General features: G+C 49.3%; 1 protein-coding gene across 4 annotated transcripts in view; it reads left to right on the top strand.

Annotated features, from left to right (window-relative positions):
* Positions 1 to 24,573, top strand: part of GALNT17 (polypeptide N-acetylgalactosaminyltransferase 17) — a 402,097-nt gene that overhangs the window by 244,217 nt on the left and 133,307 nt on the right. Inside the window, exon 1 of one of the 4 annotated variants that reach the window (XM_064166628.1) lies at positions 5,218 to 5,320. The exons of the other annotated variants lie outside the window; for them this stretch is intronic. The gene's annotated coding sequence lies outside the window, so the exon portion shown is untranslated. Of the gene's footprint in view, positions 1 to 5,217; positions 5,321 to 24,573 lie in introns of those variants that run through there. 4 annotated transcript variants of the gene reach the window in all.

Raw genomic sequence — 24,573 nt, 5'->3', positions numbered from 1 at the left:
GTGGCAAGGAAGGCCAATGCCATTCTGGGGTGGATTAGAAGGGCTGCACTGGTGCAGCTGGAATCTATTTCCATTCTCCAGTCCAAGCAGGGGGCTCAGAAGGCAGATGCCACACAGTGGCTGGATCCCAGCCCAACTGCAGGGATCCTTCTCACCCTTTTTGGGTGAAGATAAATGACAGTGCAAGAAGAATATGTATGATTAATTGCACAAACCCAAGAAGCCTTTCTCCAGTGAAGCACTCACACCAAGAGACTCCTTCAGCTTCTAAACCTGCCTCAAGTGACTACCAAGTGCCAGGAAGGCCAATGCCATTCTGGGGTGGATTAGAAGGGCTGTGGTTAGTAGGTCGAGAGGGGTTCTCCTGCCCCTCTACTCTGCCCTGCTGAGGCCTCATCTGGAGTACTGTGTCCAGTTCTGGGCCCCCCAGCTCAAGAAGCACAGGGAGCTGCTTGAGAGAGTCCAGCACAGAGCCACAACAATGATTAAGGAAGTTGAGCATCTTCCTTGTGAGGAGAGCCTGAGGGAGCTGGGGCTGTGCTGCTGGGAGAGGAGGAGAAGACAACTAAGGGGTGACCTCTTTCATGTTTATAAAGATGTAAGGGATGAGTGCCAGGAGGCTGGAGCCAGGCTCTGCTGGGTGATGCCAGTGACAGCACAAGGGGCAATGGGTGGAAGTTGAGGCATAGGAGGTTCCACATGAACCTGAAGAAGATTTTTTGCCCTGTGAGGGTGCCAGAAGCCTGGCACAGGCTGCCCAGGGTTGTTGTGGAGTCTCCCTCTCTGGAGATATTCAAGAACCATCTGGACGTGTTCCTGTGTGGTCTGCTCTGGGTGACCCTGCTCTGGCAGGGGGGCTGGACCAGATGATGTTTGAGGTCCCTTCCAGCCCTTGACATTCTGTGATTCTGTGATTTGTACAGAAATGATAGGAATATTTAATATAAGGAAAGCCTCATGTGGTGTCCAGCCTCTGTGAGCAGGTGAGAAGGTATCTGAAAAGAGTGAGGCAAGACCACGGTGTTATATTTTCTCCTGCCTTGTGCTACAAGTGGCATTGGACTTAGCATCAGTTCATGCCTGGACACCTGGGTATTGCAAATGTGCAGCTGGACCTACCCTCCAGAAATCCTGAACATTCTGCTTTCCCCTGTGCTCTGGGGTAGTGCATCTGGATGAGGCACTTAGTGCCATGGTCTGGTTGATTGGATAGGGCTGAGCTTGGAGGTCTCTTCCAACCTGCTTGTTTCTATGATTCTCTGATCTCCAGCATCACTTATACTGCCAATAGCCTTTTCTTCTTGTAGTTTCTTTTGGTCCATTCCTGCCTTCTAGCATCTTCTCTGTGAGAAATACCAGGGAAACTGTTCCCTACTGAAGCATTTAATCCTTCACTTCACTTTGCAATATTGCACTTAACCTGCTATTTTTCCCTTCTTTGTTGCTGGCAGTACAGAACTGAGAAGGTGGAATTTACTGGTAGTTCACCTCCAGCTTTGCTCCATTCCCCCCAGTCCTGTCACTCCCTGAGAGCCTCAAAAGTCCCTCCCCAGCTTTTTTGTAGTCCCTTCAGATCCTGGAAGGCCCCAAGAAGGTCACCTGGGAGCCTCCTCTGCTCCAGCCTGCACAGCCCCAACTCTTTCAGTCTGTGCTCACAGCAGAGCTGCTGATGGAGATGATGGAGTCACCATCCCTGGAGATGTTCAGAAAAGGTGTGGACATGGCACTCTGGGCCATGATTTAGTGTGCAAGGGTGGTGTTGGGTTGAAGATTGGACTTAATGATCTTAGAGGTCTTTCCCAGCCTTAATGATTCTATGATTCTAGTTTTAAATCCCTTTCTTGAGCACGGGAGATGCAGTGCAGCTGTTGAAGAGTGAAGCAAAGGGAGGGCACTGATGTTCTGCAGGAGGTTATGTTCTGAAAGCACAAATGCCTGAAGCCTGCAGTTGTGTCCTACACAAATCCTCCTAATAAAGGCTGATAAATGATATTCCCTTTGTTATCCTCTTTGGCTGACAGAAGGCAGTAAGGCCACTGGCTTTGTTTTTCTGAAGTGCTGAATTAAAGTGCATCCCATGTTTGCATCAGTGCAAATGTTCTTGGTGCAGGAATGAAATTGGATGTCTCTAGCTGTTTTGCTAAGCAGTGTTTGTATTGGAAGTGAGAACACATCCCTGCATAATATTCACATCCCTTACAAGGAGAGATACTTGAAGCAGAGACTGAAACTGTTCTGGAGGCTCTGTTTTGTGACCTGTTTTACCTGAAGCTTCTCACTGCCGATCCGAGGTGATCTTGCTGTGGGTTAGCTGGATCTTAGCCTGTGCTGGGCTGTCTCCCAGAGCAGCCTGTGTGACAGCCATGTCCACAGAGCAGGACACATGTGAATTTGGCACTGCTGGCACATGCACAAAGCTAAAGACCAGCCCCTGAGTTGCTCATGTGAGGGTGGCTTAGAATCATAGAATGGTTTAGGTTGGAAGGGACCTCAAGGATCATCCTGTTCCACCCCCCTGCCATGGGCAGGGACACCTCCCACTAGAACAGGTTGCTCAAGGCCTCATCCAACCTGGTCTTGAACACCTCCAGGGAGGGAGCAGCCACAACCTCCCTGGGCAACCTGTGCCAGTGTCTCACCACCCTCACTGCAAACAACTTCTTCCTAACATCCAGTTTAAATCTCCCCTCTGCCAGTTTAAGCCCATTACCCCTTCTCCTGTCATTACAAGACCTTGTCAATAGTCCCTCCCCACCCTCTTGTAGTCTCCTTCAGATACTGGAAGGCCACTCCAAGGTCTTCTTGAAGCCTTCTCTTCTCCAGGCTGCAGAGCCCCAACTCTCATAGCCTGTCCTCATAGCAGAGCTGCTGCAGCCCTCTGAGCATCTTCATGGTCTCCTCTGGACTCATTCTAAAGTTCTATGTCCTGTTTGTGTTGGTGGCTCCAGATCTGCACACAGTACTCCAGGTGGAGTCTGAGGAGAGCAGAGTAAAGGGGGAGAATCCCCTCCCTTGCCCTGCAGGCCACACTGCTCTTGCTGCAGCCCAGCACACGGTTGCTGTGTGAGCTGCATGTGCACACTAGGGGCTTGCAGTCCCCATCCTCTGAACTCCACCATCGTTGTTTTGTGCATCAATCCCACGTTGCTGCTTGTTAAAGGATGGCCAGTGAGGTCTCTATGTAGATCTTTCCCATAGGGAATTACCGCACCAGGAAAAAAAATACCCCAATCCCAGAGGCAACCTCCCCTCCAACCTCACTGTCTTTTTAATTCGTATGAAGCCACTAGGTGATGCCTGTGAGAGAGCCTCCAAGCAGGAAATACCTTGTGTGGGTGACATAGGAACCTGAGGGGACAGATTTCCCTGCTTTGGACAAGTACAGGTTAGCATTCCCTGGCTGCATGGATTGCTGTGGGCAGGATAACTGCTGCTGGCAGCACATGAACTGGCAGTTTTGCAGCCTAAGCCTGGTGTTAAGCTCTCAGTGGTTTTTGTTTCTCAGAGATTTTTGTTTCCATCATTATCTGATGTGAAGGACCTGCCTGTGCCTCCATGTGAATGCAGCTGAGTGAAAAATCAGGCTGTGATCTGAAACAAAAATGTCACTTTGGGTATTTCGTGGAGGGTTTAATCTAAAATCAAAGTTTTCACTGCCTAAGAAAAGAACCAAGGAGGATGTGAGTGGCCTTCTTTTAGCTGGGAAGCTGAAGAAGTTTGGTCTTTTGGTTGAACTAAATATATTTCTGTGGTTTAAAATGTATTTCTTTTAATGAAAGTGGTTGCCCATCTCTGTCCATGAAGTCCACACAGTGCTTGCCTTTTGCTGTTGACTTCCTGGATTGCACTGGGCTGAAAAGGACCCTCAAAGGTTGTCTTATAGAATCATAGGATGGTCTGGGCTGGAAAAGACCTCCAAAGGTCATCCAGTCCAACCCCACCCTGCAGTCAGCAGGGACATCCTCAACTAGATCAGGCTGCCCAGAGCCCTGCCAAGCCTCACCTTGAATATCTCCAGGGATGAGTCCCCAACCACCTCCCTGGGCAACCTGTTCCAGTGTTCCACCACCCTCATAGTAAAGAACTTGTTCCTAACATGCAGCCTAAATCTGCTCTTCTCTGCTTTGCTGTCCCTGCAGGTCTTGGTAAACAGTCTCTCTCCATCCTTCATGCAGGCCCCTTTCAGGTACCGAAAGGCTGCTCTAAGGTCTCCCCAGAGCCTCCTCTTCTCCAGGCTGAACAACCCCAGCTCCTCAGCCTGTCATTGTAGCAGAGGTGCTCCAACCCTCTCATCATTTTTGTGGCCCTCCTCTGGATCTACTCCACCAGATCCATGTCTTTCCTATGTATCTCCAACCCTCTTGCAGTGAGCAGGGAACTGGAAGTGTTCACCTGGAAGGTATTTGCTGTCAGATGATGAGAGTTGGTAGCTCAATAACAGAGCAACAAGCAAGCAGCTATTGTTGCAGCTGGTAACATAAAACCAAACTCCCTTGATGAACAGTTTAGATTGGATGCTAGGAGCAAGTTCTGCACCATGAGGATGGTGGAACACTGGAACAGGTTGCCCAGGGAGATAGCTGAGGCCCCATCCCAGGAGATACTGAAGATCAGGCTCAACAGGGCTCTGAGCACCCTGATCTAGCAGAGGATGTCCCTGCTCACTGCAGCAGAGCTGGACCAGATGACCATTGAGGTTCCTTCCAACCCAATCCATTCTATGATTCTAACAACCTCTGGATCCTGCCTTCTCATAAAGCCACCAGAGACCACAGTCTAGCTGCAGAGACTGGGTCTCTCTGCATGTCTCTTGTTTGGCTCTCACTGTGGTTAGTCCCTTGGGAAGAGGAGGTTTGTATTGGCTCTTTCTCATGCAGCACTGCCCTATTTTAGTTGAAGAGTGTTTGCCATCTCCCACAGCAGTCTCTGGTTGATTGTTTATATTGTCAGAGCGGGTGGCTGATGAAACTATAGGAAATTGTGAAGCAGCTGGTGCTTAATTAGTGCCTTCCTTCTATAGCTGATTGGCCACACTCTTGGTCTCACTACTCCTGAGCTCAATCCAGGGTTGTTGAGTTGGTTGTGCCGGAGGTTTGGTGGGCTTGTGTAAGTGAGAAGGTGAATTAGCAGCCAATTTCTGCTTGAATTAAAACCTGCAGGTGCTGGAAGAGGTGGGGCAGGCACAGGGGGCTTAGCTTTCATACTGAACTGCTCTGTCAGAATCCTGAAGGTCATGGCTAAAGCTCTTTCCCATGCTGAAGCTGGTTGCAAGACTTTCTACTCTTGAGCCAAGATTCTCTGTTTCTTGAAGAGAGGAGGGGTAAGATTTAAATGTTATCTATTGTTACAAGAGCTCTGAAAGTTTGACTTGCCTGGTTTCATTTGCACTGGTCTAAGATTCAACTCCTTGCTTGCTCTTTCAGTCAGCAGGGAAAGCAACTTTATCCCTTTTCCACTTGGAAGCAGTGAGCTTCCAAACCAGGGCTGAGATCAGACCTCCTTCATGTCTGGATGCTCTTCAGCTTGGCTCAGATATCTCTAAAGAGTTAAAGCAGTGTTGAGGCTTAGAAAAAAAGACTTGTGCTCAGATAAGCTGCTAAGAGGTCAGAAATGTCCATGGTCAGATTGAACCTGTTGTTGCTTCACAGGGTGTAAATCAGCTGGAGTCTACAGCTGTTGCTTGAACGTGTTGTAACCACAGGAAGGGACTTTATACAAGGGCTTGTAGTGATAGAATGAGAGGCAATGGCTTTGAGCTGCAGGAGGGCAGATTTAGATTGGAGAGTAGGAAGAAACTGTTGACAATGAGGGTGGTGAGACACTGGCACAGGTTGAGGGTGGTGAGACACTGGCACAGGTTGAGGGTGGTAAGACACTGGCACAGGTTGAGGGTGGTGAGACACTGGCACAGCTTGCCCAGGGAAGTTGTGGAGCACAGAATCACCCAATGTGATCAAAGATCACATTGGGTGATTCTGTGCTCCACAACCTCCCTGGAGCTGTTCAATGCCAGGTTGGATGAGGCCTTGAGCAACCTGTTCTAGTGGGAGGTGTCCCTGCCTATGGCAGGGGGGTTTGAACTGGATGATCTTTAAGTTCCCTTCCAATCTAAACCATCCTATGACTCTCTGAACCAAGAGTAGGTACAGTGAGTAAGATGCTCTGCTGCGTGTGTTGCTGCCACAGTGCTTCTGCTCTGCCTTGACAAATAGTCAGGAAAGCAATAAAAACAAAGGAGGTTTTAAGGTCTCCTCTGCAAGAGTAGTTGTGATGCTAAATTCCTGCAGTTCTGACTACAGAGCTACACAAATGTTCCCCCATTAAGGAATTACTCACTCTTGCAGATTTTTCTGGAGCAGCAGGATAAGAATTTGCTGCTTTCAAGTCTGAATTTGATGGAATTCAGGAGGGGGGCAGGGGTTGGGCAGTGGTAGGGCACTGCCTCTGCTCTTGCAACAGGGGATCCATCACTGTGTGTTATTTTTCCAGCCTAATTAGTCTAAATCAAATGCAAAAGATAGGTTGAAACAGGCAAGTGGCAAGCAGGAAAATAGGCTCATTATAACATGCAGGGCACAGTGAATGGGATGGGAGAGAAGGAAGCAGAAAAGGCTGTTAGCCAGGGCACCAGCTTCTTTCTCCTCTGTTTAGTTTCAGCTTCCCTTTAAAATTCCTGCTGTTTATCCACTTTGCCCACACGGGAGCCAGAAGCCTTCCTGCTCTTTTCTGTCAAATTAAATTAATGGGGAGAAAAATCAACCACACAGATGCTCTAAATCCCAAGCTAATACTGCAGAGCTTTGGCTCTTGCACTTGGTTCTCAGTGTGGTTCAAAAGCAGCTCTGGAGACACTTGGGGCACTCAGGCAAAAGGAAAAAAACAACAATTTTTGTGTTTAATTTGAGAATTACAATTTTTTTGTTCACTTCTGGGAAGTGTGATGTGGAATCAAATTGTGTCTTTGTGGTCACAAGCCCTGTGAGGAGAGGCTGAAGGAGCTGGGGGTGTGCAGCCTGCAGAAGTGGAGGCTCAGGGCAGAGCTCATTGCTGTCTGCAGCTGCCTGCAGGGAGGCTGTAGCCAGGTGGGGTTGGGCTCTGCTGCCAGGCAAGCAGCAACAGAAGAAGGGGACACAGTCTCAAGCTGTACCAGGGGAGGTCTAGGCTGGATGTTAGGAGGAAGTTGTTGTCAGAGAGAGTGATTGGCATTGGAATGGGCTGCCCAGGGAAGTGGTGGAGTGGCTGTGCTGGAGATGTTGAAGCCAAGCCTGGATGAGGCACTTAGTGCCATGGTCTGGTTGCTTGGCCAGGGCTGAGTGCTTGGTTGGCCTGGCTGAGCTTGGAGCTCTCTTCCAACCTGGTTGATTCTATGATCTCTTCCTGCATGTGTGATGGGGCTGATTTGCTGTGGGTAATGCACAGGAGTTTTCCATTGACTACATTGTCCAGATGAGGTTTTTGTTCTGGCATAATCATAAAGCATTTTTGTTGGGAGAAGATTCTCTGAGTATAAGGCATGGGTCTGTCCCATCTGAGTACTATGTTCAGCTCTGATGCCCCCAAGATGAGAGTCTAGTGGAGGCCATGAAGATGATGAGAAGGGTGGAGCACTTCTGGTTTGAGGACAGGCTGAGAGAGTTTGGATTGAGTCTGGAGAAGAGACTCTGGGGAGACCTAGTAGAAGCTTCCCAGTAGTACCTAAGGGGAGTCTATAAGAAACAGGCTTTTTACAAGGGCTTGTAGTGATAGCACAAGGGGTAGTAGCTTTAGATGAAAGAGGAGAAATTTGAATTTGGAGAGAGGAAGAGATCCAACACCACAAGGATGGTAAGAGACTGGAAGAAGTTGTGGATGTCCCAGGTCAGCTTGGATGGGGCTTTCAGCAGCCTGGTGTACTGGAAGGTGTCCCTGCCCATGGCAGGGGCCTGGAACTAGGTGATCTTCAAAATCCCTTCCAACTCAAACCTGTCTATGATCTGTAGCTCCTTGATTCCAGCAAACCACCTGTGGGAGACAGAGCTGGAAACCCAACTGCTTGCAGAGAGCAGCATGCATGTGCTAGAGAAATTCTGATCTTTTTCAAGATCCCTTCAAGTCTTCTCTTTGCCCCCTTGTGATGGTTTGGGTGTTACCCACCCCCCACTTTGGAAATCACCCAGTCTTGGCTCAGCTGGCTCTGGAAATTTGAATGAAGCTTATATTTACAGCTGGCACAATATACAAGCAGATAGTTACAGTCTATACAGTTATAGACAGAAATAGACAAGGTAAAAGGCAATACAGAAACACAACTCCCCTCCCAGAAACCTCAGCCCCCAGGAGGGGCTCCCAACTGCCTTTCCACCTTCTCCCAACCCTCTCAACCTTACCCCAGTCCCAAGGAAGAATGCAGGTTCAGCCAGGGGGTTAGGAAGCAAAGTGGATTAATCAGAGAGACAGCAGAGAGGCTAGAGGGAAAAGCAGCTCAGCCAGTTCCCCCAGAAGGAGCAGAAGCAACTTCTTACCTATGTTTGGATTCTTGTCCTTATACCTTTCAGCAAGCCTATGAGTGAAGTAGACATCAGCCTTGTTTTCCTTTCCCAGCCTGTAATCTAGTTCTTCTCACCCAAACATTCTAGCTAGGCTCAAACCAGCACACTCCTTAACTCCTTGCAGTCAGCACAGGACCTGGAGAATAGCTTCAGAGCAAATGGTTCTGTTCACAGATGTACTGGTGTGAGCTACTGCAGCCCCTAAGGGCAGAACCTTGTGTCCTGTGGTTGCAGACACAATTTTTGTGCAGGGGAATAATTAAAGCAAAGGTTCTAACAGTCACAGCATGGCAGCAGCCATCTGCTTGCTTTTTCCTTGTGGTTTCAAGTAGAGAGCAGAGTCAAGGGGGAAGTGAATCAGCTTTTGACTTTAAGCATAGCTAGGAACACAGGTTATCCTTCTTTAAATGGCTTTGACCTGGCTCAGGAGCAGTGTGGCCAGCAGGACAAGGGAGGTTACTCTTCCCCTGTACTCACCACTGGTCAGGCCACACCTGGAGTGCTGTGTCCAGTTCTGGGCTCCTCAGGTCAAGAGAGATGTTGAGGTGCTGGAAGGTGTCCAGAGAAGGGCAGCAAGGCTGGGGAGAGGCCTGGAACACAAACCCTATGAGGAGAGGCTGAGGGAGCTGGGGGTGTGCAGCCTGCAGCAGAGGAGGCTCAGGGCAGAGCTCATTGCTGGCTACAACTACCTGTAGCCAGGTGGGGTTGGGCTCTGCTGCCAGGCAAGCAGCAACAGAAGAAGGGGACACAGCCTCAAGCTGTGCTGGAGGTCTAGGCTGGGTGTTAGGAGGAAATTGTTGTCAGAGAGAGTGATTGGCATTGGAATGGGCTGCCCAGGGAGGTGGAGTTGCCATCCCTGGACGTGTTGAAGCAAAGCCTGGCTGAGGCACTTATGCCATGGTCTGGTTGATTGGCCAGGGCTGGATGCTAAGTTGGACTGGATGTTCTTGGAGCTCTCTTCCAACCTGATTGATTCTATGTTTATAAGCATGTGTGGAAAATACATCTTCTGGGCTTCTTTCCCTTAGTCATCTGAGAGAGTGGGAATTGTTCAGCCTGGAGAAGAGAAGGCTCTGGAGAGACTTTATAGCAGCCTTCCAATACCTGAATGGGTCTACAAGACAGCTGGGGAGGGACAAAGGCATGCAGCTACAGGAAAAGCAGCAATGATTTTGAACTAGGGCAGGGTAGATTTAGGTGGACATTAGGAGGGAATTCTTTGCAGTGAGGGTGGTGGAACACTGCAAGATGTTGTCCAAGGAAGTGGTGGAGGCCCCATCCCTGGAGATGTTCCCGGTCAGGCTTGATGAGGCTCAGAGCAACCTGATCTAGTTAGGGATGTCCCTGCTGACTGCAGTGGGGTTGAACTAGATGACCTTCAGTGATACCTTTGAACTGAATGCATTCTATGACTCTAATAAGATGATTTCAGTTAAAACATCATAAAGTAAGGCACTCTTTGCAAGATGAAGACCAAGATTTGCCAGGCACTGTCTCCAAATGTTGCTGGCTAGATGGATATTTATGAGAGCAAAGTTTTGGCTTACTTTGAGTTTCTCCCACGTGGGAGATGCTGCTGGCAGGACAGCTTGTTCCCACTGTGGGGTTTTGGTGTTTGGGTTATTTTTTGCTGTACCCTTCTTCCCCTGTTAATGCTGCCCATCTGCAGGGCAGACAGCAGCAGCTTCTAGAGATGTGTGTTGTGTGCAGTGCTTTGTACATGGCAGTGCTCTTACTCTGCAGATTGCTGGGCAAGGATCTCAGAAGTGTAGCTGGAGCCATCAGTGTGGGCTTTAAGGGTTTCCTTCATTCAGAGCTCTTTCTTCAGTGAGAACATTCCATCTGCAGCTGAGCCTCTCAGCTGTTACAGAGTCAGGTTCTTGCCTCTCAGTTAAAGCTGAGAGGGTGAAGTGGGACCTCACTAAAGAGGTTCTTCACTGTAGCTTGGCATTGAAGTGCTTGGTTACATTTCACATAGAGATGATCATGGAATCATAGACTGATTTAGACTGGAAGAGACCTCAGACATCATCTCTTCCAACCTCCCTGCCATGGGCAAGGATGCCTCTCAACCAGACCTGCTTGCTCAGGGCCTCACCTGACCTGGCTTTGAGCACCTCCAGGGAGGAGGCATCCATAACCTCTCTGAGCAACCTATTCCAGAGTCTCGCCACCCTTGTACTTGGGAGCTCCTTCCTCAGATGCAGCCTAAGCTTCAAACCATTCCCCCTTGTCCTGTCTCTGGACACTCATGAAAAATCCCTCTGCAGCCTTCCTGTAGGATTCCTTCAGGTGTTGAAAGGCAGGTCTAAGGTCCCCCCAGAGTCTTCTCTTCAGGCTGCACAAGCCCAGATGATGAACCTTTCCTTTATGGCACTTGCCCTGTGTAGGTTGTGCACAGTTTTACCCTGCAGCCTCAGAAGAGTTTAACTTTGCTGTTCAGTCCCTGTGGAATAGTTTAACTTTGCAGCCTGCTGTTAAAAAGCAACCTCCTTTTGCACCTGGCTCTGGCAAGCTAGGGGTTAGAACTTCCCTTGCCTCCTCTGCTGTTCTGGGGGCCATCTTTAGAGTGTTGAAGCCAGCATATGCTTTTTCTAATTAAAGGCAAAAGTGCTTTTGGCTCTTGGCATGCCTTGCTTTGTAAAAAAGAGAGCCTACAATGGTTATGCCATGTAGGAGAACTGGCAGTGATTCCTAGTAAGTGCCTTTAGGTTTCATCCTTCTTTTCCTTCCTCCCCCCTCTTTCTGCTGTGAAGTTTGCACAAGCAAGAAGCCTCTGCAAAGACATTTTAAAAATGCACTTTATGTTAATACTTCTGTGTCCAAGAATCAGAAGGCAGTTTGGATTGGGAGACATGGAGCATGTCCTTACACTGTGAACTCATTGCAGCTCTTGGTTTGGTTCAGCAGCCCTTGGATTTGCAGGACGTCACCCACAATCCACTGACAGAAGCTGGACTAGTGAAGAAACTTTTTTTGCTAGGAGTTCAGTCACAGGCTCACAGGATGTTAGGGCTTGGAAGGGACCCAAGGAGATCATCCACTCCAGCCCCCCTGCCACAGCAGGACAATCCAATCTAACACAGATCACACAGGAACACATCCAGACAGGCCTTGAAAGGCTCCACGGAAGGAGACTCCACAACCTCTCTGGGCAGCCTGTGCCAGGGCTCTGTGACCCTTACAGTCAAGAAGTTCCCCCTTTTGTTGAGGCAGAATCTCTTTTGCTGCAACTTACACCCATTGCTGCTTGTCCTGTCCCAGGGAGCAGTGAGCAGAGCCTGTCCCCATTCCTGGCCAGCCCTCAGATATTCATAAACACTTACCAAATCCCCTCTAAGTCTTCTCTTCTCCAGACTAAATGAAGTCCCAGGTCTCTCAGCCTTTCCTCATCAGCCATGCTCTCCAGACCCCTCATCTTCCTCGTAGCCCTCTGCTGGACCCTCTCCAGCAGATCCCTGTCCCTCTGAAACTGGAGAGCCCAAAACTGAACACAGTATTCCAGATGAGGTCTCACCAGGGCAGAGTAAAGGGGGAGTAGAACCTCCCTTGTTCTGCTGGACACACTCTTCCTAATACACTGCAGGATCCCATTGGCCTTCTTGGCCACAAGGGCACATTGCTGTGCCATGGTTAACTTGCTAACCACCAGGACCCCCAGGTCCCTCTCCACAGGGCTGCCTTCCAGTCACTGACATCCACTTCCTCCAGTGTTTCTCAGGCCATGGATTCAATCACAAAGTCTCGATTCGTTTAATGCCTGCAGTGTGTTGGAGGTCTGCCAGGGCAAAGAGTAGATCCTTCCTCCAAGGAATCTGATCCTGTTTAACTTCTAGCCAAAACACAAATAAAAGAGTCAGCTTTTTGGCTAGAAACATCTTACAGGCTGGGACAAATGCAAAATGGCAAAGCACTTGGGGTTCCCTGGGTGAAAATGTCACCTTTCTCTAGAAAAGGGCAGCAGCCTCCTCTCTGCTCCCAGCTGTGGTTTTATGCATCAAGCTACAAAGCCATACTGTTGAGCTGTATGGTGCTTTTACACCACTTAGAGGTTGGGACTTAGGCTGGAGGTGAGGAGAAAGTTCTTCACTGAGAGAGTCATTGGACACTGGAATGGGCTGCCCGGGGAGGTGGTGGAGTCGCCGTCCCTGGAGCTGTTCAAGGCAGGACTGGACGTGGCACTTGGTGCCATGGTCTGGCCTTGAGCTCTGTGCTAAAGGGTTGGACTTGATGATCTGTGAGGTCTCTTCCAACCTGATGATACTGTGAAAAAGCCCTCCATTCACTCAGCACCCTGGTGGGTGATGGGCTGTCCCTTCTGCCTGTTGGAAAGGAGTCTGTGCCCGTGGCAGGCCTGGGGTGCTGGGAACCAGCCTCCCCTGGACCTTCCCTCTGTTAGTCCTGGGAACCTTGCTGCCAAACTGGTTGTGAACTGCAAGAGAGCAAACATGGCTAAATGACCATTTGTGCTGACTTCTGCAGTCTGATTGGGTGTAGCAAGTGAACCATATTCCTTGGGATGACAATTTTAGGATGACAAAGGACCTATTTCTGGTAGGGGTTCTTTTTTTTTGCTGATTGAATGCTGACTTCAAACAGGCTCCTTTCATTTTAAGTGTACAAGTTAAATCCTGGCTTTTCATCAGATCAAATTCTTCTTGGGTTGATGCTGCCTTTACACATGGTTAGGCCTATTCATCCTGACTTGCACAGTTGCCTCATTATCAAGTGCCAGAGAGCACAAGCTGGCTGCTGCTGAACGCTGGCTGCTGATGTGAGCAACCTGGAATTCAAACACCTTTTCTCTCCAAAGCATTGAAGGTGAACTCTTGCTGCCAAGGAACGTGCTGAGAGTTTTCCCAGCAGTTTCAAGAGGGCCTTAAATCTAAGTTGTCCATTGGGCAAATCACAGAATAGTTTTGGTTGGAAGAGACCTCCAAGATCATCCAGTCCAACCTATCCCCCAGCCCTAGCCAGTCATAGAATCAACCAGGTTGGAAGAGACCTCCAAGATCATCCAGTCCAACCTAGCACCCAGCCCTAGCCAGTCATAGAATCAACCAGGTTGGAAGAGACCTCCAAGATCATCCAGTCCAACCTAGCACCCAGCCCTATCCAATCAATCAGACCATGGCACTAAGTGCCTTTTCCAGGCTTTGCTTGAACACCTCCAGGGACAGTGCCTCCACCACCTCCCTGGGCAGCCCATTCCAATGCCAATCACTCTCTCTGGGAAGAACTTCCTCCTAACATCCAGCCTGTACTTCCCCCAGCACAACTTGATACTGTGTCCCCTTGTTCTATTGCTGGTTGCCTGGGAGAAGAGTCCAACCCCTACCTGGCTACAACCTCCCTTCAGGTAGTAGATCCCTTGAAGATCATCGAGTCCATCTGGTAACCCGGCATTGTCAGGTCACCTCTAAACCAAGTCACTCAGAGTGGCATCTGCAAGGCTTTTCAATCCTTCCAGATATGGTGGCTTCACCACTGCCCTGGGCAGCCTGCCCCAGGGCTCAGCAACCCTTTCAGCAAAGACATTTCTTGTAATATTATCCACCTTAAGTATCTTTGCAGTGAGGGTGGTGAGCCACTGGAGCAGGCTGCCCAGGGAGGTTATGAATGTCCCTTCCCTGGAGGTGGTCAAGGCCAGGTTGGATGAGGTCTTGAGCAACCTGAGCTAATAGAAGGTGTCCCTGCCCATGGCAGGAGGGTTGGAATTAGGTGATCTTCAAGATTCCTTTCAAGCCAAACCATTCTATGAATGTACAAATCTAAGCCTCCTCTGGCACAACTTGAGGCCATTTCCTTTAGTCCATTCTCTTGTTATATGGGAGAAGAGATGGACTCCCACCTCACTACAACCTCATTTCAGGTAGCTGTAGTGAAAGAGGAAAGCCTCTCCTGAGCCTCCTGTTTTCCAGGCTGAAAAAATATCTGTGCACTTTGTAGTGGTTATATACCTGATAAAAAAGCCCAAACTAACAAAAACCTAACAAACATCCAACACTGAAACTCCATGACAAGCTGACCCTTAGTGGGTTGACATTTAGTGTGCCCCATTGCAGCAGAACTCAGACACAGGCTGGACTGTGCTTGTACCAACTTGAAGCTGGTACTTGAAGTCTCAGACTGGCCATGAGGAGGAAGTTGTTGAGCATGAGAATGGTGAGGACATAAAAAAGCTGGGGAGGGACTTTTGAGGCTGTCAGGGAGTGACAGGAGTGGGGGGAATGGAGCAAAACTGGAGGTGGGGAGAGTCAGCCTGGAGGTGAGAAAGAAGTTGTTGAGCAGGAGAGTGGTGAGAGGCTGGAATGGGTTGCCCAGGGAGGTGGTTGAAGCCCCATGGCTGGAGGTGTTTAAGGCCAGGCTGGCTGAGGCTGTGTGCAGCCTGCTCTAGGGTAGGGTGTCCCTGGGCATGGCAGGGGGCTTGGGACTGGCTGCTCCTTGTGATCCCTTCCAACCCTGACTGATTCTATGATCTATGAAGTCAGTAGATCATCTAGCACAGTTTTGTTGCTTGCACTGTGATCAGCCTTGCTCCACAGCACCTTTTCAAAGAGCTCTGGAATCAGCAGTAGTGGTCCCCAACCTGTGTTCATCTCCTGGGAGAAACACACAGAGCCTTGAAGCTTTTGTGGGTCTTTTGTCGAGATCACTGTTCCTGGGAGGGGATTTCTATTTTTGAAGCTGCTTACCCTGACTCTTCTGACCCTTAACCAGGCAGTTTGGTGAAATCCTTTTGCAAATATTGAGACATCTGATTTCTTGTTGGGTAGATCTCCTCTAATCCAGATGGAGGTGAATCAAAAACACAACCTTCCCACCTCTGCGCTTCCCTACCTGGCAATCAGCTTCACCAGGTCTGTGCTTACATTTCGATACAGTCCTTCCTATATTCATTTCTCTTGTTCTGTCTGCCTCTGCTCAGTGTTTCAAATACAATCACCCCCAAGCCCTGAGGAATGAGGCTGACATTTGCTATTAAATGCTGGAAGGCACAGAATGTATCCCTTCTGTATCCTGGGAATTGTGTTTCTGCGCTACGGATGCGTGAAGGGGAAGAGAAACCTGGGAGCTGCTCTCCCTACCAATAGGCTCCCATCAAGTAGTTGTCAAAATAAATGCATTACTCAGCTTCTCCGAGGTGCTTACAGGGCTGTTTCAGTGCACTCTCATTTACCCACAAAGTGGAACTGCTCCATCTGTCAATAACCATTACTCACATCCCTCTGCTTAGGACCAGTCCATCGTGAACCTGGACACCTTCCCCTAAATTCTGTCTGCAGAAACATCCCTGAAACTCCCAATAACTTCTGCCTCCTGAATCCTTAACTTCAGCATCCATCACAGTGAGGTGTCAGAAAGCAACACAGGTGTCTGCAAAAGTAACTGGAAGTGAGAAGCTTGGTCAGTTTTGGGCCACTCACTCTAGGTAGGGTGTTGGGGTTGCTGGAGCGTGTCCAGAGAAGGTCAACAAAGCTGGGCAAGGCTTTGGAGTAGAGGTCTGGTGAGGAGCCCTGGTGAGACCTCATCTTGAATACTGCCTTCAGGTTTGGGCTCCCCAGTTGAAGAGAGAACTAGAGCCATTTTGGTTCACAAGAGCAGTGATTCCAGGAGCCACCTCCTCCCCACAGACAGGGTCAGTTCAGCGCTTCTGGGTTGCATTAAGCACAGTGTGTCCAGCAGATCAAAGCAGGTTCTCCTCCACCTTTACTCTGCCCTGGTGAGACCTCATCTTGAGTACTGCCTTCAGGTTTGGGCTCCCCAGTTGAAGAGAGACAGGGATCTGCTGGAGAGTCCAATGGAGGGCTATGAGGATGATGAGGGGACTGGAGCACTGCCTGCTGAGGAGAGGCTGAGGGCCTGGGGCTGCTTAGTCTGGAAAAGAGAAGACTTAGAGGGGATTTGATAAATGTTTATAAGTATCTGAAGGCTGCCAGGAGTGGGGGGACAGGCTCTGCTCACTGCTTCCTGGGATAGGACAAGCAGCCGTGGGTGTAAGTTGCAGCACAGGAGATTTTGCCTCAACACAAGGGGGGACTTCGTGACTGTAAGGGTCTCAGAGCACTGGCACAGGCTGCCCAGAGAGGTTGTGGAGTCTCCTTCTGTGGAGCCTTTCAAGGCCTGTCTGGATGTGTTCCTGTGTGATCTGTGTTGGATAGGATTGTCCTGCTGTGGCAGAGGGGTTGGACTGGATGATCACCTTGAGTCCCTTCCAACCCCTACCATCCTGAGATCCTACGAGTAGATGAGGGAATTGGGGTTGTCTGGAATTGTAGAATTGTAGAATGTCAGGAGATGGAAGTGACCTCAGAAGATCTCCTTGTGTCCCTTCCAACCCCTAACATCCTGTGATCATCTAGTCCAACTCCCCTGCCAGAGCAGGATCACTGAGAGCAGGTCACACAGGAATGTGTCCAGGTGTGTTTTGAGTATCTCCAGAGAAGGAAGATTCCACAACTCCCTTGGGCAGCCTGTTCCAGTCTTCTGTCACCCTTCAAAACATGTGGAGAAGGGCAGGCTGAGGGGAGGTCTCATTACTTTCTGCAACTCCCTGAAAGAAAGTTGGCATCAATTGGGGCTTGGTCTCTTCTCCCTGATATCAAGTGATATAATGAGAGAAAATGGCCTGAAATTGTGCCAGAGGAGCTTTAGGTTGGAGTCTAGGAAAAATTGTTTTCCTGCAAGAGTGGTCAGGAGTTGGAACAGGCTGCCCAGGGGAGGTGGTGAAGTCACTGTCCCTGGAGGTGTTCAGAGAACATGTGGGCATGGCACTTTGGGACATGGTTTTGTGGCCATGGTGGTGTTAGGTTGATGGTTGAACTCAATGATCTTAGAGGCCTCTTTCAACCAAAAGAATTCTGTGGTTCTATGATTCATCACCCAACACATTCCTGATAGCACCTTGAACTTAGTGTTTAGGAGGCATTTATATTTAGGAGTCATTTCTGAGTGTTTGAAGGAAACTAGAACCAGTAGTTGAGTTGTGGTTAGACTGGAGGCTTGAAAGTGCTGGTGCAAAATAACCCTCTGGTGGAAGAGGTGCTGTGAGTCTGCATTCACAAGCACAGTGAGGCATGACAGTGGCATTCATCTCTCACTGCTCTTTTTATTCATGTGGTTTCTTAGAGGCCATCTGAGCTGACTGGGGGATTTGTGCCCTGTCCCTGCATGTCAAGGGAATGACTTTTTAACTCTGCTTTGTGACCTCTCTAACTTTCATTTGTGTGTTTGTCCCCCAGATGCAGGGTTTTGGCTTGTGGCATGTTTGCTCCAGGCAATGATTCTCCAAGGGAGGTTTCTTTCATCATTTCTGGGCTTTGGCTTGATTGCTCAGTGCATAAAAGTGACGTTGCAGCTTTGTTCTAGGGTGATGTTCACATGCATAGCCTGCAAGCCTATCTTCGTGGTATCACCTCCTTAAATTGAACTGCAGTGTTGGAGTATCCTTCCTTTTCATAGAATGTCAGGGGCAGGGAGGGACCTCAAAAATCATCTGGTCCAGCCCCCCTGCCAGAGCAGGGTCACCCAGAGCAGACCACACAGGAACATGTCCAGATGGTTCTTGAATATCTCCAGAGAGGGAGACTCCACAACAACCCTGGGCAGCCTGTGCCAGGCTTCTGGCACCCTCACAGGGCAAAAAATCTTCTTCAGGTTCACATGGAACCTCCTATGCCTCAACTTCCACCCACTGCCCCTTGTGCTGTCACTGGCATCACCCAGCAGAGCCTGGCTCCAGCCTCCTGGCACTCATCCCTTACGTCTTTATAAACATGAAAGAGGTCACCCCTTAGTTGTCTCCTCCTCTCCCAGCAGCACAGCCCCAGCTCCCTCAGGCTCTCCTCACAAGGAAGATGCTCAACTTCCTTAATCATTGTTGTGGCTCTGTGCTAGACTCTCTCAAGCAGCTCCCTGTGCTTCTTGAGCTGGGGGGCCCAGAACTGGACACAGTACTCCAGATGTGGCCTCAGCAGGGCAGAGTAGAGGGGCAGGAGAACCCCTCTCGACCTACTAACCACAGCCCTTCTAATCCACCCCAGAATGGCATTGGCCTTTCCTGGCACTTGGTAGTCACTTGAGGCAGGTTTAGAAGCTGAAGGAGTCTCTTGGTGTGAGTGCTTCACTGGAGAAAGGCTTCTTGGGTTTGTGCAATTAATCATACATATTCTTCTTGCACTGTCATTTATCTTCACCCAAAAAGGGTGAGAAGGATCCTTGCAGTTGGGCTGGGATCCAGCCACTGTGTGGCATCTGCCTTCTGAGCCCCCTGCTTGGACTGGAGAATGGAAATGGATTCCAGCTGCACCAGAGAGGGGTTAGGCTGGATATTAGGAAGATTAGCAAATATTTCTTCACTGAAAGGGTTCTCCAGCATAGGAATGGTCTGCCCAGGGCCATGGTGGAGTCACCACCCCTGGAGGTGTTTAAATGATGTGTGTTGTGGACCTGGCACTTAGGGACATGGTTTAGTGTTGACCTTGCAGTGCTTGATCAGAGGTTGGACTGGATGATCTTGAAAGTCTATCCCAACCCAGTATGTTCTGTGAGATGTGTGTCCTGTCTGCTCTGTGTGGATGTGTGCTTTGTGTCATAGGCAGGGCTGGGGCTTTTGGAAGAGAGCAGTTGTGGCTTTTGTTTCTCTGCACTCAGCTCATTGCTCTCAACTTGAAGAGAAGTGGGGAACAGAGTCCTTGGGGAGAGCTCACTGAGATGTGAGTCTGACACATTAAATGGGGACACTGATTGTCCTGTTCTAGGTCACATCTTGTTACCCAAGTCCCATTTTGAGTACCGAAGAGTGAGTGATCAGAGAGACTGAATCATGACCCTTTAATTCCATCTTGATCCTTTAACCAGGGCCCTGCTTGTTGCTGTGTTGGGTGCAGAGTTGTCTGAGGCAAAAAAGAAGTTCTTTTACCTGTGAAATTATTGTACTGTGCTTTTTATGCTTGATGGATAGGAGGAACATGACTGAAAGTCAACTGCTTTGCTGCCCTTGAGGGGAAAAAAATATATATTCACATTCAAAAGAGAAAAGTAAATAAGATATTCCTGCTAAGTGCCTCTTAGTTATCCATATTGCATCTAGAAGTAATTATCATTTAATTAGCAGTCTAGCAACAGTGGAGATGAAGCTACAGTTACATTGCATGTATTACTGATAGCAAGAGAGGGCTCATCTTCCTGGGGAAGCAGTGCCAGCAGAAGGGATTTTGGACCAGCCCTTTGGTGGGCACTGCAGAGTCAAACCCACTGGGGCTGGGGGCTGCAGCGAGTGGCATTGGCAGGCACCCAGGGGTGGGACCAACATGTGTCCTCTGCAGGTTTTCCATAGTTGAATCACAGAATGCTTTGGATTGGAAGGGACCTTAAAGATCATCTTGTTCCAAACCCCTTGCCACGAGTAGGGACACCTACTAAACCTGGCTGCTCAAGGGCCCATTGAGAGAGAGTGGCTTCAGCTTGCACCAAGGGAGGTTTAGGTTGGATGTTGGAAGAATTTTCCTCACTGAGAGGGTTTTCAAGTGACAGAACAGGCTCCCCAGGGAGGTGGTTGAATCTCTGTCTCTAGAAGTCTTTAAAAGACACTGAAGAACATGGTTTAGAAGCACTCTTAGTAGAGTTAGAGAATGCTTGGGCTTGCTGATCTTAAAGGTCTTTTTCTGATCAAAACAATGTGATGATTCTGTGATCCAGCCTGGCTTTGAACACTTTCATGGTGGGAGACTTCAAAACTTCCCTGGGCAACCTATGCCAGGGTCTTCACCCGCACCGTGAAGGCTTTCTTCCTAATATCTAATCTAAGTCAAGCTTCTTCCAGTGTCAAACCATTATCCTCTTGTCCTGTCACTCCATGCCTGTCTAAAAAGTCCCTCTCCAGCTCTTCTGTGCCCACTCCAAATGCTGGAAAGCTGCTATTAGGTCTCCCTGCAGCCTTTTCTTCTCCAGGCTGAGCAACCCTAACTCTCTCAGCCTGAAGAGGTGCCCCAGCCCTCTGAACCCTCTCCAACATCTGTGTCCTTCTTGTGTAGGGGGCTCCAGAGCTGAACACAGTACTGCAGGTGGAGTCTCACCAGAGTGGACTACAGGGGGAGAATCATCATCATAACCACCTGCTTTGTCCATAGGGAATTGAATGCTTTCATTTCAAAGCCAGGGATTAGATGTAGGTATCAGATTAGATGAGCATCTTCTGTCTTGGACACACAAATTCTCTTCTCCACCCTAAATACTGTTAAGAACAAAAAAATGGTTCTTTTCTTCTCCTGCATAGACTTTTTTGGGTTTTTTTTTTGGGGGGGGGTTGAGTTCTTTTTTAAGTCAGGAGTTGGAAGTGCCAAAAGATCACACCTCAAAGGAAATAAAGTACAAGAAATCTTTCACCTTCATAGAGGCCAAATCCCACCATTCGCCTGCTGTCGTATCCCTGAGGTTTTTGAAGTGGTGCAAATGCAAATCCTTAAACCCAGGACTATATAAACCATCTTGGGGAACTGGGGACTGGTTTAAAGGTGTTGGCTGCCTAGCTGTGTGTGTTAAATCCAAGCAGCTAGGAGAGCTGGTGAAGGTGCTTCTTGTTGCACCCAAAGCTGCCCAGTGAAGGGTAGTTTCAGTCACTACTAATTAGCAGGAACGAGGTTTTAAACTACTCCTGGCAAAACTTTGAGGCCTGTCCTGACATTGCCCTGAGGGGTTCTGCTTCTGTAACATGGAATAAATAGGTCTGATTTGCATAGACAAACATTACCTTTTAATGAGAGGTTGGCATGGGATTGAAAACCCCTGAATAAGCTGTTCAGGAGGGTGCTTGGGCTTTTGTTAAAGAGACACAGTCAGTAGTAGGAAGAGACTCTGACCTCTGGAGAAGAGGAGGCTCAGGGCAGACCTCACTGCTGGCTGAAGGGAGGTTGTAGCGAGGTGGGGGTCAGTCTCTTCTCCCAGGCAACCAGTGACAGAATGAGGGGATGCAGTCTCAAGTTGTGCCAGGAGAGGTCTAGGCTGGATGTTAGGAGGAAGTTGTTGGCAGAGAGAGTGATTGGCATTGGAATGGGCTGCCCAGGGAGGTGGTGGAGTCACCGAGCCTGGAGGTGTTGAAGCAAAGACTGAGGGAGCACTTAGTGCCATGGTCTGGTTGGTTGGTTGGGGCTGGGTGCTAGGTTGGAGTGGATGATCTTGGAGGTCTCTTTCAACCTGGTTGATTCTATGATTCTATAATTCTTGTTCTTGCCATGGAGGCAGGGAATTAACGTGGCTGAGTCAGGAATTATAAAAGTAGAATTATTTTCCTGGCATCCTGCCCCCAAAACTATATACAGAAATTAGTTTATTAACAGATTCAGTTTGCTCAGGAATTCCTTCCAAAAGGATACTACAGATAAATTTAGAGATTTAGGAAGTCAGGAAATGGAAAAGGCTAAGCTATAAACACAGCTTTACCCCACTATTAGTCAGGCTGAGCAGAAGATGAAGGGAACAGCAGGTCTTACTCACAGAGGTGAGATAGGCATTTGACAATGATCCCTTGCTGGATTCCTCTGCAGGAGCAGCCTTCTGATACTGAAGGCAATAGCCAATAATAGAGATCCATGCCGCAGAATCCCAGGGTGAGTGGCAGAGCTGCCAAACTCAGAAATGTCTGGAGCACTTCTTCCCAAGTGGGATGGTTGTGGAACCATGCTGCCCTCACAACAGCAGGGGAGAGCCAAAACTGCTAGGGTCCCCAGTCTGGGAGGCAGCCAGGAAGTTTGCTACTGGTAGGGTCTGAGAGAGGGCGGTCCAAATAATGCCAGCACACTCTCAAAGGACCTCAGGGCTTGCCAAGCCTGCAGGTTTGTGCAAAAGTAGGGAGAACTGTCCAGAAGCAGGGATGGGATAAAATGAAGAGCCATAAAAACGGTAGGAGCCATCCAAAAGTGGGGCCGGTCCAGTCACAGCAGGACCTCATCCTTCGCGGTGGCAGGGGACTCTCAAGGCAGGAACCCTCAAGGCAGGAACTGTTCCTCTGCTTATCCTTTTCTAGACAAAGTGTTCCTTTACCATTTATACTGGGCAGGAAAGCCCAGCCAACCACCAGCCTGGTTCCAGCATGGGCTTCCACATGAGCTGGCCCACATGCAGACAGGTGCCTTTGCTGCCTCACTTCACTTGCAGATGACACCAAGCTGGGGGCAGATGTGGCTGGGTTGGAGGGCAGAAGGGCTCTGCAGTGGGACCTTGACCGCCTGGACAGGTGGGCAGAGTCCAATGGGATGGGGTTCAATAGCTCCAAGTGCAGGGTGCTGCACTTTGGCTACAACAACCCCATGGAGAGATACAGGCTAGGGTCGGAGTGGCTGAGAGCAGCCAGACAGAGAGGGATCTGGGGGTGCTGATTGATACCCACCTGAACATGAGCCAGCAGTGTGCCCAGGTGGCCAAGAGAGCCAGTGGCATGCTGGCCTGCATCAGGAATGGTGTGGTCAGCAGGAGCAGGGAGGTCATTCTGCCCCTGTACTCTGCACTGGTTAGACCACACCTTGAGTACTGTGTTCAGTTCTGGGCCCCCCAGTTTAGGAGGGACATTGAGATGCTTGAGTGTGTCCAGAGAAGGGCAACGAGGCTGGGGAGAGGCCTTGAGCACAGCCCTACAAGGAGAGGCTGAGGGAGCTGGGATTGGTTAGCCTGGAGAAGAGGAGGCTCAGGGCAGACCTTATTGCTGTCTACAACTACCTGAGGGGTGGTTGTGGCCAGGAGGAGGTTGCTCTCTTCTCTCAGGTGGCCAGCACCAGAACAAGAGGACACAGCCTCAGGCTGTGCCAGGGGAGATTTAGGCTGGAGGTGAGGAGAAAGTTCTTCCCTGAGAGAGTCATTGGACACTGGAATGGGCTGCCCGGGGAGGTGGTGGAGTCGCTGTCCCTGGAGCTGTTCAAGGCAGGACTGGACGTGGCACTTGGTGCCATGGTCTGGCCTTGAGCTCTGTGGTAAAGGGTTGGACTTGATGATCTGTGAGGTCTCTTCCAACCCTGATGATACTGGGATACTGGGATACTTCAAGCCTGCAGGGAGGGGGGGAAGCAGTTTTTGCACCTACTTCTCCCAATCAAACCCGTGGAGTGAGATGGAGAAGAATGGAATTTGGGGTACCCCAGGACAGTTTTTCAAAGCTTTATGCTCTCCTTACCTACCTCACATTAAGTAACTGCAGCTTTCCTGGGCACCACGTGGTGAGAGCCAGTGTGGAGAGAAGACTCTGAGTCACTCTCACCTCCCGGCTCAGATTAGAATTGCAAACTGCTTTGTTTTGCTAGAATTTTATCTCCTGTTGGTTAACATGTTTTAACTAATGAGATACAAGAGAACATCTCTTTTCCTAGTGGAGCCAAGGCTTTGTGGCTTAGCTCCTGGGTTTGATTACAAGATGTACTCTGGCTGGATAATTTCTGTGCAGGCAAAACGCAGCAGCAATTTCCAGATCAGCTTTGAGTGTAAAACCTTTAGGGGAGCAGGCATATAGGAAAACCAAAACCAGGTTAACTAAATTCTGTGTCTTTCTGACTCTTCATCCATGCTAATCTCTGCTCCCCTTTGTACTCTGTCTTGATGTGCAGCAGTTTTCCAGGCAAGGAAAGAATTTTTCTTGCTATCTTTGGTGCATTTTTCAGTGGCTTCCAATATGAGCCAGTGCATATATTAAAATCATGCTCTCTTTTATCTCAGCCTCCAAACCTGAGACTCGTTGCTGCCTCTCCTCTATAACTGGCCCTAATAAATCACTGTGAGCGATCACTATTATTTCCCCCCCCCAGTTCTGCCTCTGTGAATAAATGGAGACCATTAAGGATCCACACCCCCAGCATGCTGATGTTTGCAAACGTGCAGTCATGCTCCACTGGCTGGTGGGAAGGAGACTCTTCTCTTTGGGCTCTAGAGAGGCATCTGGGCTCATCACCGCAGGCCAAAACGTTCACAGCAAGTGTGGAAGGTTTCCCCCTGAGTGTCTGGCTCCACACTGCCTCCAGGAGTAACTCTGCCATTAAATTAGCTGAAATGAAGAGCCATCTTT

The sequence above is a fragment of the Pogoniulus pusillus genome, chromosome 27, assembly GCF_015220805.1.
Source record: "Pogoniulus pusillus isolate bPogPus1 chromosome 27, bPogPus1.pri, whole genome shotgun sequence".
NCBI classification, from domain to species: Eukaryota; Metazoa; Chordata; class Aves; order Piciformes; family Lybiidae; genus Pogoniulus; species Pogoniulus pusillus.
This window is presented reverse-complemented; position numbering and strand designations above follow the sequence as displayed.